The sequence below is a fragment of the Ceratotherium simum genome, chromosome 7 (genome assembly GCF_057802395.1).
Source record: "Ceratotherium simum simum isolate JZ-2026a chromosome 7, ASM5780239v1, whole genome shotgun sequence".
Classification (NCBI taxonomy): domain Eukaryota; kingdom Metazoa; phylum Chordata; class Mammalia; order Perissodactyla; family Rhinocerotidae; genus Ceratotherium; species Ceratotherium simum.
Genome location: NC_141906.1, coordinates 6,561,280 through 6,576,553, shown reverse-complemented (window position 1 = coordinate 6,576,553; position 15,274 = coordinate 6,561,280).

Sequence of the window (15,274 nt, the reverse complement as noted above, 5' to 3'; positions counted from 1 at the left end):
AAAATCAAATCAAGGTACTCTTTGTTATTGATAATATGTTTTCATCTATCTTATTAACTCTACTAAAATATACAACTTGAATACTTCATTTAAAAATCATGTGTGTATTTTGAGTCTGAGAACTTCATATTTCTCCATAACCTTATGAACCTCGAGTCCGACTCTGTACTCCAAGGCTCTTCCTAAGGTGGAATTGAGAGTTTGTTCGAATATACCCTCTTGGAACCTTGGAGTCTTGCCCCACTTAGTATAAAGCTGCTGTTTTCTTCTACTTTAGCCCTTGTAATTATATCTCATGAAGCCTTACAGTTGTTCCCAAATACAATCATGACACAGTTCTATGACTTTCTTATCAATAGCTGATTGCTTGGCACTAAAATTCATTTTTAAAAATACCCAAATCCTCATTTCTCCTTCATTGAATGAGCATCTTTGATTTAAGAAAACATTTAGGTAATTTGAGAAACGTAAATGTGGGTTGATAACCAAATTATATTTTTGCTGGGAGATGAGTTGTGAAGCTAATGTAAATGCCTCACAGGACTGGTGCATCCAAATAAGTAGCTTTTCCATTACGTTCCACTGGAACTTGTGATAAGCTCGCTAACTTAAATATTTCACGGGAAGTATAATTTTTAAACCCCTTTTGTGTGTAGGATTGCTTTTCACAAATTAATTTCTGAAAACTATTTTGAGAAACTCAGGAAGCAGAACCCCAGTTAATGGTAATATGTATCACCTATGTGCACTGTGTGTCTTAGTGAGGTCAGATAGATAACTGTTTTCTAAGTAAGGAAACAGTAAGTATGGAGGAAATGGGTTTAGATGTAGAATCATTTGATTGATTAAGGAATCCTGAGCAATTGCATTTTGATATGTGCACATTACATGTGTGAAAAATTGTACAGAGCGAGTGCTGAAGAATTTACTAGAAAGAGTAAGATGACCAATCTTTAGATTTGGAATCAGAAGCCATTTTGATTAAAGGGGAAAAAAATCACTAATTAAAGTTGAATGCCAAGCAAAGAAATGTCTTTTTAGACTTGTCTCTGATTATTCTGTTCATAAATACACCAATCTCCACTGACGCCTGGATTGGGGCTAGACACAGCCTTGACTCCTTTTACAAACTGACTGTGGGAGTTTAGTCAAATTGGCTAATTTATGCAAATTTATTTGATAAGATAAAATTAGAATTGTAGCTTGTTTATCTCTAAAATCCTGTCAAACTCAAAACTGAATACTTCGGAGCTAAAGAATTAGGATAAAGGATCCAGAATTTTGTATCAGAGTATTTTAAATAACTGAAAGGCTCCTGTTGAATATATAATTGAGTTTCCCAAATTAGCATTATGCAGAGAACTGTTGAAACACGCAGCCCCTCCAGCCACAGTTACGGAATTCCTGGTTCAATAAGTGGGAGATGGGGCTATGGAATATGTAATTTTTAGCATTCCCTAGACAGGCTTGTTGATCAACTGAACTTGGAAACCACTAATCTAATTTGCTAGTTATGAGAAAATTGAGGTTCAAAATATTTACCTATTGTCTCAATCTTTTAGTATAGTTTTGTGTCAATCTTTAAGAGGTAAAAATGTAAAAAATGTAAGAAAAAGAGAGACTATGTGCTTTCTTGAATATTTATTTGCTACCATGAATTTTGTAGAAGATAAAAATCTGATGGTGATGCTGGTAGGGTGGGGAGGTAAGAAGTCACATCTTGTCTGTGAGGATAATCAAAGGTTGAAAGAAGATTTGAGTGAGATCCAGAGCAAAACTTTAGGTGACAGTATGCAAAGAAAGAATGTGAAGTATTCTAAAACATGTAAGCTAGCATTGTGGTTACTAAGTTAGAGGTATGTGTCATAAAGATTTCATGTTTCATAAGCATTAAATAGCATCTTTGAACAGGCTGTGTGCTGTGTAATTTTTGTGTGTGATATTTTAATTAATAAGATTTAATAATCATAGAAAACTCATCTAGCCGAGGTGACTTGATGAGTTGGAAAGTGAGGTGAGCCAGTTTAAAAGATCATTCAGTTTGAGTTTAAACAAAATGGTAAATCTGGGAAAATAAACAGCTAGAAAACATTCCTTCAGGTTTAGAAGAACAGATTGCCCCCAAAATTTGCTTTACAAACTCCAATACAGTCTTTTTTTTAAGCCTTTGAACCTCGTTGAGATCGTAAGCGCATTTAACTCAGAGATTGCTCCTTTGTTCCTGTGTGAATTCACAGTGCAGTGAGAGGAGCGAAGGAGAGTGCTCCCCAAATCCACAGGCAAAAATGCAAATACAAAAAGGAAAATAAGTGATGCTTAACTGCACAACAGACAGGGTTTAGGCTGCAGGTCCCTGAATATGGCTTTTATGTTCCGTTAAATACGTTTGCGTTCAGAAGCAATCGCAAAAGAAAATGTACCGTAAAGTTTAGCAACAGTGAATAAATACAGTTCCCAACAAGCTGAAATTCTCAAACTTGCATGAAAACAGAACACAAATTTCTCCAGTGGTTGAGATCATGCAGAATACAGCAAATTCCTTTTGTTTATGCCTATGTTACATTTTTCCTATAAATTTCCAAATATTGTAACACAGTGACTCACACAATAATTATTTTTTAAATAAAATACAAATGGATAATAGATTTCATAATGCTCAAATTCTGAATGAATCAATTTTCTTTGTTAATGAGCTTAAAGGGCAAAACAATTTGTTAATTTTAAATTTCTCAACAACAGTGATGAGAGAAATGAGGTTCAGAGAAGTGAGTTGATAAGCTGTGGGTCACACAGCTAGTTGCTTACGAATTTGAGACTGAAACTCAACTCGGTAACTAAGGATCTAGAGATCAATTTTTGCAGATAGTTAACTGTGAGTCTGTCCTGAGGGTGTTGCTGAAGAAAAGCGTGAGTCATTACAGAAAAACAATTGTGGGATTAAGTGCAAGGATTCACTTTGTAACAAAAATTGACTCCCATTTCAGGTGGCCATATGTCCCAGTTTATGGGATTGGTTCCAATTTCTGTCTAGTGTTCCCACTTCCTAGGCTGTTTTGCATTTTTGATTTGATTTTTTCATTTCTTAACAGACCATTGTCATTAATATTTGCATTGTAATTGGATGGACTTGTTAGACCTCTATTTTGCACTTGCAACTTTTGCCAAAGTCTCCTCCAACAGTGCGAGACCATGTGCAGTAAACAGAATTCTCAATTTAACACAAGGTTAAAACTGAAAGAAAACTGTCAACAGCACAACTTTTCTTTGCTGAACATTTCTAAATGAAAATAACTTAAAACATCCCTTACAAGGAGTTTGTTCTCTAATAAAACAAAGTACATTCAAATCAAGAAGCTAGGGATACGTAACTCCTTCCACAGGGAGGAGGCGAGGTTGCGGGGGTCTGGGGGCAGGATATTTTATGTGGCTGCACTTGCGGGCGACTTGGTGCATGGTGTTAAAGGCCGCCAGAAGCCTCAGTCAATCAACCAGGGTCAAGGGAAAACGTAAGACATTACGTCAAGTGTTTGTAAAATATGTGTGGGAGAAAAAGCTTGGCAGGCCTGTCGTAGAGCAGCTAGAGTAGGCTAAATCCTTGCGCTCAGCATGCTGTACTCAGACTAGTTATAGCGGCTTCACCTGTTAGAACCTCACACTAAATATGTACAGCTCTTCATATGTCAATCATACTTCAATAAAGTGATTAAAAAAATGGGAAGCAGAATCTCAGGTCTCACGCCAGACCTATTGTATTTTACCCTTAAAATGGGGATTTGTATGTTCATTAAAATCTGAAAAGTGCTAGTATAAACATTCTTACTAGGTATTTTCCATTACTTCATGACAAATAGACAATTAATTGCATATTTTATTTTTGTACTTATTTTGCAATTAACTCATTTGACATCAACTAGCAGGAAAAATATTTTCATGTTTAAAGAAAAATCAATGGATGATTTTCCATTTCTCAAGAAAGTTGATAATAAAAGTGTATATCACAAAATACCCATGTAGGTAGAACTTCTACTATAGGGGTCAGAATGACATCACTAATTGTATGCAACAGTAGACAAAAATCTGTTGAAAAATCAACTTTATTCAAAAGTTATTAGTTATTTTCAGAAGACCTTGCCCAAAGATGATAATTTAAGACAGGAAAACTCAAGGAAGTACAGTTATATATTACTTTGTGAAGCAGAACTTTCATTTAACAATTGCTAAGTTAATTTTACTCATGTTACTCCTAGTTTGTGGTACCTGTGTGTGTATGGTGTGTACGTATACATTTATGAAAATATGATAGTTGTTAATATGATGGCTTCATTAGCACAAGAGTTCTTCAAACAGTTAAATATTGGCTGTTTTCTATTAACATCATCATATACTTCAAATGAAAGAATAAGATTAGCTAATTCCAATAATTTAATCTTTAAAATCCAATACATAAAATAATGCTTTGAAAATTCATTTTGTAAAAGATGAAGTATCTGATATTATTGTAAATTCTATTGCATATATATATTTAAAAGTACAACAGTAAAGTTGAAAAAATTTACAGTGATAGTAATAAGTAGATTCTGGTGCAGCAGAGGGTCAGTAAAAAGTAATGCCCTTAATGAACTAGCAGGAGAGAAATATACTTGAATTTAGTTATGGAGTACAGATAATCAAAAATTTCATCCAAAACAACTGAGATAACCTTTTTGGTAAATAGAAGCAATCTAATGTCAGACATACAACATATAAATGTGAATTTTTCCTTTTTTATAACTGAACTATAAATTTGGGGGACAAATTTGATGTTAAAGAAGTTAGGCATGGCAGTTTGCAATTTTTCCTTTGCAGTCTATCATCATTATGATTTTAAGATTTTTTAACCTTTAAAAAACTACTTTTTATGTCAAGCTAAGTGTGTGACAATAATTTTGACATTACTTTTTAAATAAATCATTTTAATTTACTTGCACTTTCTTCAAAATCACTTAGAAATCTTCGAGCAAATATAAAATAATGGAACACCAAGAACTTTGTTTTTGAAACTTTAATAAATTTCAATCATTGAAAAATAACTTGCAAACAAAAAATTGATTAAAATATAATGCCTTCAAAATCAAAGAAGGAATTGAACAAAAGAACAAATTAAATGGTCAGAGCTCAAAGAGAGTGTCACCAACCAGGTGCCTCAAGAAACTCAAAGGTGGGTTTGGAAGCAATTAACTGTTTTTCCAAGTTGTTTCTTTTCCTTTTGTGTGTTAAGGAGATGCAACCACCAGCCATCCTGAAACTGACCAAGCCTCACCACAAGAGCCTGCCCAGGACCTTTGCCTTATTTTTAATGCGGAGATCTCTCCAGGAGGAGCTTAGACCTCATTATGTGGAAGCATGTTCTCCAACTGAGCCTGTGCAAGCAAATACCCACCTCTCTCTTTTGAATATTCATTCCCTAACAGAAATAAAAGTTCCTGCTTCCCTTTGTTTGGGGACCCCATGACTTTGGAAATGATTCCTCATGGCCTCCTATTTGCTGCAAATACACTTTACTTTGTGAGACAACTTCCACTGGTGTAGAGTCTTATTTAACTCACTAGGAGACGAGTCCACTCGGTTTGGTAACAATACTATAATATCCTGAAGTTCTGTCAATAAACTCCCTTGGTTTAATTCTCCAGAATCAGTATTTTTGCTTGTAACCAAAGAAGTCTGTTGATACAGGCAATCAAACCAGTAACCCCCAAATGAGACACTGTGGAAGTGCTGTGATCAAAGTTTCCACTGGGAAACACAAGATGGAAACTTAACCCAGCCCAGAGGGTAATAGCAGTCTAGCCAAGACAGGTGGTGCATTTCCAAATATTTGCTAAGTTAATATATACCTAAAATATATACATATTATTGTTTCAATTATCATGCCTGTGTTTATTAATTGTATTTTCTCCTGCAAATAAATTGTGCATTTAAGGAAATTAACCTAGCTTTTGATAGAGTCAGAGGGATGGGATATGTCCAGAATATAAGGTGCCCTTTATACATTTTATTTTTAAATTTATTCTTAAATTTTTTCATGCTGAGACGAGGGTCCTTGCTAACCATGTAAAGGATTAAGAAGGCTGAATTAATGATGCTGGTGCACAGAAAGTGGGCAAGTGTGAAGAATGACACTGTAACTTTTCTTTTTCAATTAATGCTACCTATTGAGCAACTGGCATGGCTGACTTGGTAAATTTTGTAAGAACACTAAAGTTATCTCATCCATTTGACTTAAAAAAAAGCCATATATAAAACATGATGACTGCTACAGTTGATAACACTGCGTTATATAATTGAAATTTGCTAACTGTTCTCACCAAAAAGAAAAAAAAAGAGATAAATATGTGAAATGATGGATGTGTTAACTAGATGATGTGAACTCTTTCATAATGTATGCATATATCAAATCATCCCTTTGTACACTTTAAATATCTTACAATTTTATTTGTCAATTATATCTCAATGAATCTGAAAAAAAACCGTACGTGAATTCAAACAATGAGAAAGAATTATACACCACTTCCATTCTCACACTTTCTGCACAGAATGAGAAAAAAAGATAAAAAGTTAAATTTCCTTAAGTTCTAAAAGATATTGTTTGTTGATTAAAGAGTGACTTGTAATTAGACAAAATTGAGCATAATCTTCAAAAACAAGTCTCTTCTGAATATGGGAGGGCTATTTCTGAAAAGAAATTTTACTGCCTCTGATACGTTGATACCGGAATGAGATACCACTGACCTTGGGGAAGGAGAATGAGATTTCCAGTCAGAAAAAATTTGAATTCTGACCCTGGCTTAGCAATTAAAAGCACTGGGATCTCAGCCAAACTGTAACTTCTCGGAGTCTTGTTATCTTCTTCCATCAAATGGGGACGAGACCACCTTCATTGTAGAGTTTTATTACATAGAGAGAAAATGAGCATTAAACTCCTGGTACCGGTTAGACACTACATCTGTAGCAACTGTTATTTGAAGACTTATTGTTTATCTGAATAAAGAGAGATTTCTAAGTTTCTCTAGGGAGGTCTAGGCCACAGGAGATTGACTACCCATTGCAGTAATTTAGAAACATTTTAGAGACTCATTCCCTGAACTCTGAATATATTCTAGGACCCAAAGTCAAAGCTATACATTTAATATTTCCTTAGAAGAGCATCTCAGGGTTTCATTTGTATTTTCTGCTGAAAAAGCCCAAAGCCAAGAATTTAAAATCTGCCTGAGAATCCATGTTAAGTATTCTCAATTTCATTTAAATAAAATGTTTCATACACTAATGAATCTAGAATCCATAGCGCTAGGGTGTTTGTCAGATCCAAATTTCCATGAAAAATGATGTCTTGGTCTCTTTCCATGTTCTTTTGCAGAATGCATAGCGTGCAAATTACACAAGTTATTTTGCATTAATTTTACCTGCTTTTTTCTATATGTTAGTACACATTTTTCTATAAAATAAAGGAAATGCAATAAATGGTATCTAAAATTCTTTACAAGGGAGTAATCTCATTAAAGGTATGGAAATTAATAAGAGAAACCTTAACTATATTGAAGTCGGGAAGGCCCGTAGGAGGAGCTCTCACGACCTATCATATATTGCCAATTACACGAAACAGGAAGAGACAGACAGACGCGTCTTCTCCACCAGGCAACAGCCCAGCCAACGAGAAATGCCACAGCTTAGCCAATGAGAAGCTGTTCCTGCCCTAAACTGTTACTTTCCCCCAATGGATTTTTATTTAGAACAGCCTCTCCCTACTCCCCGTTTTTCTCTATGAAGGCAGTTCCTCTCCTTTGTTTTCTGGATTTGCCTATGGTTCACCGTAACAAGCATGCACATCTCGAATTGCGGTTCTTTTGGCCATTCCTGAATAAACTCATTTTGAGATAAAACAGGCAAATTTGCTTTTCAAGTTGACAAGGGAAAAAATAAGCGAGACATACCAAGCTCCCAGCAGTATAGAGTTCCAAAATGATAATCTGTGTTGGTGGAAGTGATGAAACTGAAAAATTAGTTCTGATCCTGGGATCCCAATTTCATCATATTAATAATGTACAGTCAGGGGTCGCTTAACGATGGGGATACATTCTGAGAAATGTGTCATTAGGTGATTTCATTGTTGTGCAAACATCACCAAGTGTGCTTATACAAACCTAGATGCCTACTACACACCTAGGCTGTAAGATACTAATCTTATGGGACCACTGTTGTATATGTGGTCCACTACTGACTGAAACATTATGTGGCACACAGCTGTATATTAAATTCTTATTATATTCCAAGTAGATTTATAAGCACTTTACATGGAAACTTTCATTTAATTATCTCAAAACTCTATAAGAAAGAGCCAGTTGAATCTGGCTGCAAATATACCAAATAAATGTCCTCTCAGTCCTGCAAATATACCAAATAAATGTTGAAATCATATACTGTGATTGATAGGTTTTACATTTCAAGCCATGGCTGATAATCAGAACTAGACTTACTCTCCCTCTTTGAATGATAAAAAAAAATTATGTGAAGTAATGATTTTCAGATGTGGGACAATAGGCAGTGTGAAACCATGATGCTGAGAAAAGAGAACAAATGACATGTGCTCTAAGATTTCCACAGTTTATTGTTTGGAGAAAATTTCCAGGCCACGTTGGAGAAGAGAGAAACCCAAACAATATGCTGGGGGGCTTTCTGAGTTGAGAAGACAAGAACAATTTTCTCGGAGGCCAAGGTGACAGGAATTTGCAAGGCAGACTGTCAGAGATGCCCCAGTGCTTGGAAGGAATGGCAAAAGAGCTTCCAGAGCTTAACGGAGGGCTGAGTGGAAATGTCTCCTCATATACGAGATTATTGTATAGATTTTCTGAAGGATATGGCCTTCTTAGTGTGGCCATATTAGTCCTAGACTAAATGCTGCCCTAGACCGACCCTAAAACTTAAGAGCAAGCAATGGAAGAAAAAGAAATTAAATAACTTAAACATTAGAAAAAAGTCCAACATTGTTTAAAGGAATACGACAAAACACAGCACCCAACGTAAAATTCATTATATGTGGCAACCAATAAAAAAATTGTTGGGCATTGAATTAAGGGAAAAAACATGACCCTTAGGTGAAATAAGCAAACAAGCCAAACAACAACAGCTAAAAACTCAATCAGTATAAATAGACACAGAAATGGCAGAGATGACTAAAATTAGCAGCCAAGGACATTAAATTAGCTATTATAAATGTGCTCTAAAAGTTTCTGAAGTTATTAATAAAACATAAACTGGATGAGGAAAGAATCGGAAAATAAAAAAAGATCTAAATGGATCTTCAACATAAGGCTATTCAAATGCTGAATATGAAAAATATAATAGAAGTGTTTACTAGCAAATTAGACATTGAAAAAGAAAAGATAAATGAACTTCAAGAAATAACTATAGTAAATATTTTAAATGATGAGATTAAAAAATAATAAAACTTGCCTAAACTGTAGGAAAACATCAAACAATATAATACATATGCAATTGCAGAGCAAGAAGAAAGATAGGAGAGGGGGAATAAAAAATATTTGAAAAGGAGCCAGCCAGGTGGCATAGTGGTTAAGTTTGCACCCTCTTCTTCTGTGGCCCAGGGTTCACAGGTTTGGATTCTAGGTGCAGGCCTATGCACCGCACATCAAGCCATGCTGCGGCAGCATCCCACATACAAAATAGAGGAAGATGGGTACAGATGTTAGCTCAAGCAAAAAGAGGAAGATTGGCAACAGATGTTAGCTCATGGCCAATCTTCCTCACAAAAAAAAAAAAAATTGAAGAATTGATGGTGAATTTTTTCTACGCTAAATGAAAATTGTGAATGCCAGTATCCAAGAAGCTTGATAAACTCCAAGAAGAATAATTTTTAAAAAGCCCACAACACACTAAGGTATATCATAATCAATGGAGGAAAACACACTGTACATGCACAAACACATACTACAGAGGAACAAAGATAACAATGACAACATTGTCTGAAACTGTATGCCAGAAACAATGGAGTGAAGTGTCTAAAGTAAATTGTTAATCTACAGTCTATTTCCAGTAAAAATATCATTCAAAAATAAATATGAAATAAAAAGAAATTTGCCAGACCAAAAAAAATAAATAAATCTGATAGACATTATTGCCAGTAGATATGCAGTCCAAGAAACAAAATTCAGAGGAATTTCTGGAGAGAGATGAAAAAATGATACTATGTGGCAATTTGTCTACTCAAAGGAGTGACAAGAGCAAGTAAGTAGAAATATGTGTGGAAATATAAGTCATATAAAAAATCTCTTTAAAAATAAAATTGATGTCTTAAAACAAAAATAACAGTATTTTATTACTTGGTTTGTAATTAAAGTAGTAGCAAAATCTATGACAAATTAGCACAAAGGACAAAAGTGGATAAATGGACATAAACTCTTAAAACATTCTTACTAAATATGCTAAGTTGTATAATATTATTTGAAGGTTGATACCTATAAGTTAAAAATCTATATTATAAACCAGAGAAAACCACAAAAATAAAATGGAAGGGTATAAATAATAAGCTGATAGTGGAAACAGATTGAAATCATAAGAATACTCAATGATTTAAAGTATATGGGAAGAGAAAAAAACAGAACTGATGCGATAAATAGAATTCTAATTATCAGACAGTGGATATAAAACCAAATGTGCTTATTTGCCATTCACATATATTCTTTAATAATGGGTATGTTACATTTTTGCCCACTTTTATTGGATTGTTTTTCTTATTATTGAGTGGTAAAAGTTCTGTATATTTTCTCTTTGTATGTTCTTTTTCAGGTATACGTTTAACAAATAATATTTTCATGTGTGTGGCTTGCCTTTTCATTTCCTTACCAAGGTCTTTTGGAAAGCAAACATTACCAATTTTAAAGAAGCACAACTTACCACATTTTTGCTTAGAGTTTGTGCTTTTTGTGTCCTAAGAAATATTTGACTAACCCAAAGTCACAGAGTTTTTTCTGACGTTTTCCTCTAGAAGTTTGACAGTTTTAGCTTTTACAGTATACATAATCCATTTCAAGTCAATGGTTTGTGTACACTGTGAGATAAATGCTGGGTTTATTTTTTCCATATGCATATCCAATTGATTCAGTAGAATTTACTGGAGTATCATTTCTCCATTAGATTATCTTGAACCCTCTGTCAAAAATAAACAGTATGTGCAGGTCTATTTTTATAACCTATTCTGTTCCATGGATTTTTATTTCTATGCTTACACTTGTAATATATTGCCTTGATTAGTGTACCTTTAATTAAGTCTGAAAATCATAAAGTGTAAGTCCTCCATCTTGTTATTATTCATCAAAATAATTTTGACTGCTTTAGGACATTTGTATTTCCAAATAAATTTCAGATTCAACTCATGAATTTCTACAAAACCTTTCTGAGATTTTTATTGGGATTGCAATGATTCTGTAGATCAAGTCAGAAATAACTAACCTCTTTAAACATTATGTAATGTGATTCATAAATTTGGTACTCAAATATTTAAATCGTTTTATTAATAAATGCCAAAAAATGAAAACAATGTAAATGTCCATCAACAGGTTAATGGATAAATAAATTGTGGACTATGCATGTAATGGAGTACTACTCAGGAACAAAATGGAACTAATGCAGATACAAGCCAACATCATAGATAAATTTCAAAGGCATGCTATATTAAAAAAGCCATATACAAGATGCAAGATGTATGATTCCTTATAATGGAGAGTCTAGACAATATAAACCCATAGTGACAGAATGCAGATCACTTGTTGCTAGATGTTGAGAAGAGAATGGGATTGCCTTTCAATGAATATGAGAGAATTTTCTAGACTGAGAGAAACGTTCCATATAATTATGATTACCGTTGTCATTACACAACACTGCTTTTGTCAAAACTCCCTAATTGTTCACTTAAAATGGGTGCAGTATATATATATTTTTCACTCAGGCATTCAAGGGTGAGAAAGCAGTTACAATATCCGTATAGTTCAAATAGACTGTGTTGGCAGAGGAGTTTGAAGATTTCCTTCATGTTCTTGCTGAGTGTACCAATCTGCAAGTCTTGTCATTCTTTTGACAATGAGCGGTGTCTATAGATATAGATTCTCTAATTAGGGAAAAGAAACCACAGGGGGAGTATCATAAAATTGTTTGCTCCACAAGGGACTTGTTTTTAATGTTGCCAAGGCCAACACCTGAAGTGGAACTTCCAGAAAGCCAACCAAACCGTGGGCACGTGCTGACTCCTCTTGAGATAAGGAACACAAAGGCGAATGCGATGATTGGAGTTGTGGTGTGTTAACTGACTCAACACCGTTCTCCGGGTTCTGACTAAAATAAAAGGATGAGCTTTTTCAGGGCAAGATCAGTGCCCCTTTTGTCTCTGGAAACCCCCCTTCCTGACACCTTTGCGGGAAGAGTCATTGAGAGAGATGCAGCGGCTCAGAGGCATAGGCAAGATCTGGAAAAAGAACGTGTGGGCATTGTGTACCTGGAACGTTAAGTAATTAATGATCTAGAATAAGAACGTGTGGGCATTGTGTACCTGGAATGTTAAGTAATTAATGATCTAGAATAAGAACGTGTGGGCATTGTGTACCTGGAATGTTAAGTAATTAATGATCTAGAATAAGAACGTGTGGGCATTGTGTACCTGGAATGTTAAGTAATTAACGATCTAGAATAAGAACGTGTGGGCATTGTGTACCTGGAATGTTAAGTAATTAACGATCTAGAATAAGAACGTGTGGGCATTGTGTACCTGGAATGTTAAGTAATTAATTATCTAGAATAAGAACGTGTGGGCATTGTGTACCTGGAACGTTAAGTAATTAATGATCTAGGAAATAAAACATCAAGTTTCTTGCAATAAATATTTAAGCACATTGAGTGAAATTTTAAACTCGAGATACATTGAAATATCCTTAAAAGACCCACAGTGAGAGTGAAGATGGAGGTGGAAAAAAGGAAGTTCATGCTAGGAGTGACTGACAAAAAGTTCCATTAACTGTGACCAAAGTATTTACTATTGAAATGTTCTTTTTTTCACTCCATGAAGAAATAGCTCTTCTGCTTTTTTATTTATTTAATTTTTTGTGAGGAAGATTAGCCCTGAGCTAACATCTGTTGCCAATCCTCCGCTTTTTTTGCTCAGGAAGATTGGCCCTGGGCTAACATCCGTGCCCACCTTCTTCTACTTTGTATGGGACGCCCCACAGCAAGGCTTGATAAATGGTGCGTCAGTGCGCTTCTGGATCCGAACCCACAAACTTCGGCCACGGGAAGTGGAGCGTGCGAACTTAACCAAGCGCTACACCACCGCGCCGCCCCGAAATAGCTCTTCTTTTTGATCAATATTTAAATATTGGAATCAAATGTGTTGAGATTGTTTAAAAGGTACTGCATTTGGTTAATCATGGGTCTCTCATATACACTCAAAGTTAAAAAAAAGGAGAAAACAGCAAGAGTAGGGTTTTATTTAAAGTCATTTGAGTGACTCTAATGTCCAGTAATATGTAATGATATTGTGATTCCTTTCCACACATATCTAAAGGAAATAAAATCCCACAAAGGTTTAATTAACACTTCTGTCCCTTTTTGAAGTCCTTGGATGAAAGGTACTAACAAAGCATGAAGTATTATAATTAATATTCTGAAAAATGTAGATTTTAATTTGCTTTTCAATAGTTAGGGATCCAAGATTTGAGAGTATGTGATACCACACATCAGGAGGGCTGGTTATTGCTAGGCACAAAGAACTAGTTCAAGTAAAACTGATCACACTGACTCTGAATTTAATTACTAATGGAATTTATGGAAAATCACAAAAATCACAAAATGTCTTGGTGTGCTGAGGGTCAAGTAAAATGACATTTAATGTGTCTGTCTCAGGGCTCTATTCGATTTACACGGAATAAGAATAAATGGATGAGGAAAAGGGATACTGGTCTTTTGGAATTATACTCCCTATAAACAAAATCATTAAATTAAATTAAATTAAAATACTAGTTATAACAAAATGTTATTAAATAGCAAAATTTTTCCCATTGATTCTGGGTGATTATGTGGAAGTGAAGCTTTGTAGCTTCATGCGTTTTTAAAAAATTATATTGATATTTCAACAAACACTTATTGAGAGCTCTTTGTGAGCACTGTGCTAGATACTGAAAAGGATACACATATTCAGGTGAAACTGCACTATTTTACATTTGAAGGAGAGAGGAATTTGTCACGTTATGACTATAGCAATGTCTAGCTAATCATAGCTGTGTCAATTTATGACATATTACTATATTCCTTTGGCATAATTTTGTAAGTCCAAAAATTTGTATATAATGTAATACAAATTTCAATTCAGTCCCTTTAAAAAAGAGAATATAAAAACAACTGTTACTGTCTCTCTCTAAAACAAATCATACCCCTCACCTAATATATAGGAGGAAGGCGTGTTGGAGGATGAGTTCATTATTCATAGAATTTGTGATAGCCTGAATTGGAATCCACGCTTCAATATTTGGTTGGTTTTGTAATATTCAGCAGGATATTTATTCTCCGTGCTTTAGTGTTCCCATTCGTAAAATGAGGATAATAATAGAACAGATTATTATTATAAGTATTAAATGAGTCCACTCATGAAAAGTCATTAGAATAGTACTTTATGCATTGCAAGTTTCTACCAAATAATTGTTTTAATTAATATTTATTATTATTGGGTTTTTAAAAAGGATAAAATATATTTTCTGTGCTACTCTGTGAAATACCCAGGTAATTAGTTAGACAACATTTTTGAGAGATTTGGGAAACAAGATAACATAGATAATAAGAAATGCTCATGCAGCAATAGGAATTCATTTTAAACCCATAAAGTTTAGTTAATAAATATTTTTAAAAAAATGCAGACCGCATAAAGTAAAACTCATGGGGAATCTTCCTCAGGCTCTCTAGATAGCTCAGTAACAGTTCCCAATTAAATTTGGTGATTGAGGAGGAGCATTTTCTATGAAAACAGATTTATATGAACTTGCTCTGTAAGCAGATATCTTCTAGAAATTAATTTACTCTGTTTTGGACCCTCCAAGCTGAGACAACAAAATGAATTGAAGCCCCTAAGCATGAAAGACTTTAACTCATATTCAGATGTGAATGGGGCAAAGGGTAAGTAGAATTGAAAATTCTGTGCTAGGAGGGTGGATTGGGGCCAGGTCATAATGAGCCAGATTTAGACTTG